The sequence below is a fragment of the Rattus norvegicus genome, chromosome 13, assembly GCF_036323735.1.
Source record: "Rattus norvegicus strain BN/NHsdMcwi chromosome 13, GRCr8, whole genome shotgun sequence".
NCBI lineage: Eukaryota > Metazoa > Chordata > Mammalia > Rodentia > Muridae > Rattus > Rattus norvegicus.
Genome location: NC_086031.1, coordinates 36,415,400 through 36,420,404, shown reverse-complemented (window position 1 = coordinate 36,420,404; position 5,005 = coordinate 36,415,400). Strand labels below are relative to the sequence as shown.

Genomic DNA, 5,005 nt, shown 5'->3' with positions numbered 1-5,005 from the left:
AGCTATCTCTCCAGTCCCTGCTGAGTTTTAATTAGGTTGGGAAAAATAAAAACAGAAAGAGAAAGAAAAGTAAGACAGAGTAAGAGTTATGGGAGGAAGGAAATATATCATCATATTAGCTTAAAAATAGAAAAAAAGAAAAATGCAAAGTTTATCTTGGTCATGTAAGGAACATAGTCATCAGTGGGTGCGTCTCCATGAGTATTGATGGCTGCTGTGGGCATACAGCTTATTTTTTTAATTATATCCATATTTTCATGCTCCTCGTTCGAGAAATGTCTTCTCTGCCAAGATTAATGACTATTATAATCAGAGAAAGCATGGTTTTGGGAGGCAAAAGTGTGTCTAATGTCTCAGTCAAATGGTAGAATGCTATAACCTTCAGGACAGCCCTTAGGCTGTGGAAAAGAACTCTGAAAACATGAGATTAGAAATGTAATTTCTCAACTATGCAAAATATAAGGATACACACAGATATAAAAGAGCAGAAGTAGCTGCACTATGAGCCAGCTTGTCAGAAAGAATAAAAGCAGGCAGATTCAAAGGAAGGCAGATTCCTGAGTTCAAGTTCAGCCTGGGGCAGAGAAAATTTAGGTCAGAATGGTAATCTCAGGACAGAATCTCAAGGCTAAGGTCTTGATTGTTGGGAGAGTCAAGAGGTACCCACAATGATTGAGTGATTGATATGTATGGTCTATATGTGATGAGTGATACCAGGTTTTTTAAAAATATTTTTTGAAATTTTTTTCTAGTAAGGACTGAGCTGTCTGCCAATCTCTAGGGAGTGAACACTGCTGTTTTAGATTTTTCTTAACAATATTTCTGATCTTGACTGGAAAATCCATGGAACATAAACATAAATATTATTTTATTTTATTTTATTTTTAGAAATTGTATAGCTCTTTTAGAATTCTTTTCTAACAGGATTTCTGACCTTGGTCAGAAATCACAAGAGTTGCTTGGAGAGCTAACACAGCACTTTTAGGATTTTTCCTAGCAGCCACTCAGAGAGAGCTACTTCCAAAGTTGAACATTCTTTTAGAGTTTTGTTTTGTTTTGTTTTGTTTTGTTTTCTAGAAAATTCAAGAGATATTTTGTTTGTTTGTTTTGTTTTGTTTTTATACCAGGTTTTCTGACTTTGGTCGGAAAATCCGTAAGCTATTGAGAGTTTTTATAATTTTTTTTCTAGCAAGAGAGAGCTATCTCAAGCAGAGGGAGATGTCTCAACAGAGAGCTGCCTCAAGCAGACTACGGAGCCAAGAGCCATCTACAGAGAGCTGTCTAGGGAATCTATCTCAAGCAGAACACAGCCTGTCAACTTGAACCCATGGTTTGACTTTGACTCATTTGCTTTGCCACTTTCAAACACCCCTTCCTCAGAATCCCTCTCCATGCTGAGGCCAGTCCTTGGCAAAAACAAACAAAAACAAAAACAAAAACAAACAAAAACAACACCCAACAATTTCATTAAACCAGCATAACCTAACGGACACTATAACCATTTTCATTTAAAACCACAAGTAAGTGTAGTCTTCACCTTTTACGAAGGAAACTTCCCTTTACAACAAAGACTATTAAAAAAACACAATAAATTATAATTCAGAGTAGTAAAGCCCAGACTCAATGGGTTCATCTACAAAACAGTCCTGTAGCTAAAGCTCAGAGAGCATAGCAGAAGACATTATGAGAGCCAGTGGATGACGAAGATTGTTGTAAGATTGTGCCTTCTGTTAAATCAGAAGCTACACTCATCAAGTCTTAACAACATGGTTTCCCAGGTATGAGCTGGATGATACTAATAGACATCCCAGACTGGATGGGGAAAGATCAGGAGGCCTTAACCCTACAAGAGAATTATAGGTAACTAAAGAATGCAGAGAGGGGAATAAATAGGTATAGAGTTAATTAATTAATAAATTCTGGTGGTGCATTATTGCTACCCATAACAATGTTTTACATTCCTGAATGGAAGACATGCACACGCCGCCTTTATTTTTTTTTTTTTTTCAGAGCTGAGGATTGAACCCAGGGCCTTGCGCCAGCCTTTATATTTTGATAGGCCTTAATCAGTACGGTAGCTGGGCCACGTCCATGTGGTTAATCCACTTCCCACCAATGATTCCGAGTGATTACTTACTAAACTCTGTGTTCTATCTAGGCAGGTGTGGACCCCGAGGGCTGTCCTACTGGGCTGTGCTCTCCCGGCTCCTACACACAGTAGCCATGCCTCTCTGACCTCTACTCTTCTGTCTTCTCAGGAATGGTGTCTCTTATCTACTCCTTCTCCACCCACGGCAGACGACCTCCTCGGCCTCCTTTTTCTCTGTCACAAGCCTGGCAATCTTAAAGTCCCACCTCTGTCTGTCTGTCCTTCCCAACCATTGGCTGCCAGCTTCTTTGTTTACCAATCAGAACCAACTAGGGGCAGGGCCTCTCAAAGTTTTATGTACAGACAGTTTGGGGGAACCAAAATTAACATAATACAAGCAGCATTAGGTTCTGTGGGGTGGGGGGAGCCCAACAATTGGTTATTTAATCCAAATGGTCAGCTCTGAAAATATCACAACATAATACACACTGAGCAGTTTCTATTTAGCAATATATGTCTACACATATACATATATGCATGCAACTATAATTAACAAAAAAGGGGCCATAAATTTAAAAGAGAACAAGGAGGAGTGAATGGGAGAATTGGAGGGAAGAAAGTGAAGGGGAAATGATGAAATTATATTATAATTTGAAATACAAATAATAAAAATTTTCCAGTAATTCTAATTGCAATAAGGACATATATAAATATGGATACCACATTCATTCAACTTGTAAAGACAAAACATTAATGAAATTGTTTTACCTGTTGAAATCAGTGTAATAATACTGGTGTAGGACAGTCACAGTGTTTGTGGAAAGAGACAGACAGAACAAAGACTGTTCTAAACATGACAAGGGTATCTATTCTGTCTCTAATAGCTATTACTAATCTGAATAGCTATTGTTAATGTCTTAAAAGATATTTTTGATTTTTTGATTTTATTATTTTAATTATGTATATGTATTACAGGTGTGTGTGTGTGTGTATGTGTTCATATGTTAAAGCAGTACCTAAAAAGGTCATGAGAAGCCAATGGATCCCTTAGAGCTGGAGTTACAGGGAATTGTGAGCTGCTTGATATGGGTTCTGAGAATTTGACTCAGGTTACAAGACTAACAAGTTTTCTTAACCACTGAGCTTTCTCTATAGTTCCCATGTTAATGTTTGCCTTGCTTTGCTCAGTCAAGCAATGTATTGATTATACCTTAGTTTCGAGGAAATACTATTGTTGTTGCTGCTTCTTTAGCATGTGTATTTCATTTGACATCTGTCCAAGCTCTCCTTCAAGGGTGTGATCTGATCTGTATGACTTTGAGCATCGCATAAAATTCCTAATGGAAATGATGATTCCAGTGGACTGAATTGAGATCTAGGTCAAAATTGTCTATATCTTCCAGGCATTTTTTTCTTCTTCTTATTTTGATTAACATGAATTTTGTAGTAATGGGGCAACTCTGGTGCTTCTATATGTGTAATCAGCATGTTATTGAACAAATCTAAACTCCCTTGCCTGGCACTTATTGAAACACGGAATTGAAGGAATTATCTGAATTGCCATCAAGGTGCGCATCAAGGATCCTTAATGAAATGTTCATGTCAATGAGCATGGGAAAATTATTTTATGGTACTAGGGAGGTATCTCCATGGAGAAAACACCATGCAAGCAAGAGGACCTGAATTCAAATCCTAAGCACTCTCGTAAATACTAGGCTGACATGCTAGAGGCTAGGCAGGCAGACCGGGTCTTATTAGTGCAAGCTAGCCATCTGGATTAATCAAAAATGTAAGCTTTATCATCAAGGAAGAGACTGTTCCTCAATATATAATATGAAGGCTGGTTAGGAAAGGCATCCTTTGTTAACCACTGGCATCTATGTATGTGCATGTGCACAGAGAGCCCCTCCCTATATGTGCTCATATGCATGAGAACACACATATACTCATGCACATTACAAATAAGCACACACAAAATATTTTAAAGGGTTTTATTTTTATATGTGTATATGAGGTCAATGTGGAATCCAGAAAAGGGAATCAGATATCCCGGAACACGAGTTACAGGAGATTAAGTGCCATCTGGCATGGGTGCTGGGAACTGAAGTCAGATCCTCCCCAAGAGCAGTACGTGCTCTTAACTCTTCTCACCCACATCTTTCAACCATAAATCAAGAAAAGAGACTCCTTTTATCCTTCGATTTCCAAACAAAATTTCTCCTATTCTCCCAATCTCCACTAGGGCATTTGTTGCAGAGACAAAGAGGCCTGCACTGAGCAGCTTGCCAGCACAATAAATTCAGTTTTGGAATTCTCTTAATTGCTGCCAACTGGTGATAGCACTAACCCAGGGAAATCTATGCAGCCACAATAGAAAAGAGAAGCAAAGAAACCCTCGGACAGTCTGGCCCTCTGGGGAATCATGCCTTTGAAACAGAGCAAGCTGAGCTTCTCCATAATAGAAATGGTAAGGGCTCTATCCAGCTAAGCTCAGTTGGCATAATATTTGCTTGCCAAGGAAAAGCTTCCTGCTGCACTGATTTCAATCCTTATGCTTAAACTTCACATCTGGTAGCAGACTGTAAGCTTTTCTATTTAGGCCCAAAAATTATTTTCCTAGAAATAAAATGGTGGAGGTGTGTGTGTGTGGGGGGGTATTCACCACCTTACTCAAACTAATATTATCACCTTTTACAGAATTAATGAGATGCTATAATTGCCAACACGGCTTACCAGTTTCTCGGGGAGCACATTTCAAAGGTGCACGAATTAGACATTGCCAGCTTCATAATTAGCGTGTGACAACTTTAATTCCAACAGCATGTTTAATCAACAGCAACAGATGGAAATGTGCCTGGTGGTAAGTCACCCCCTTCCCAGCTCCTGATAGCAGGTTTGTCCTGCTGGCTCTGAGTT

At 38.8% G+C, this 5,005-nt stretch overlaps 1 non-coding gene across 1 annotated transcript; it reads left to right on the top strand.

The window, feature by feature from the left end:
• The first annotated feature begins 888 nt into the window (after positions 1–888).
• Positions 889–952, top strand: LOC120096373 (U7 small nuclear RNA). Its single transcript, XR_005492806.1, has one exon. It is a non-coding gene; the product is annotated as a U7 small nuclear RNA (small nuclear RNA).
• The last annotated feature ends 4,053 nt before the right edge of the window (positions 953–5,005 follow it).